Below are 476 nucleotides of genomic sequence, written 5' to 3'. Positions count from 1 at the left end.
GACGCTCTTGATGATTTGGAGCGCGTCGTGCGCCGGCTGCCTCGCCTTGAGAACTACCGCGTTCTGTCGGAGCGACTCCTAGTCGTGGAGCAGGCGAATGCATCGCTACAGGCAACGGTGGGGCAGTTGGCTCAATTGAAGATGAAGGTTGTTGCACTCCGTGCTCAGAACCAGTTGCTAGTTCAGTTTCTGGGTGGCCGGGAGCCCGTGGAATCCGCTCTGGCGCCAACGCTTCCGCGTTTAAATGCGCCGGATCCCCATACGGCTTGCGCAAACCCACGTAATACACTGGATGGGTGCGCATCAGGTCCCACTTGGCCACAACCTTAAACGGTCCAATAAACCGTGGACGAAGCTTCCCCCGGAAGATAGCAGAGGCTGCATGTGTAGGAAGGTTTTGAGAGTTTATTAAAACCAGGTCTCCGACGTTAAAGCTTTCCACTTTGCCTCTTCCTTTTTCCTCTGCATATTCTTTC

Source organism: Plasmopara halstedii (genome assembly GCF_900000015.1).
Source record: "Plasmopara halstedii genome assembly, contig: Scaffold_262, whole genome shotgun sequence".
Taxonomy (NCBI): Eukaryota; Oomycota; class Peronosporomycetes; order Peronosporales; family Peronosporaceae; genus Plasmopara; species Plasmopara halstedii.
This window is presented reverse-complemented; position numbering follows the sequence as displayed.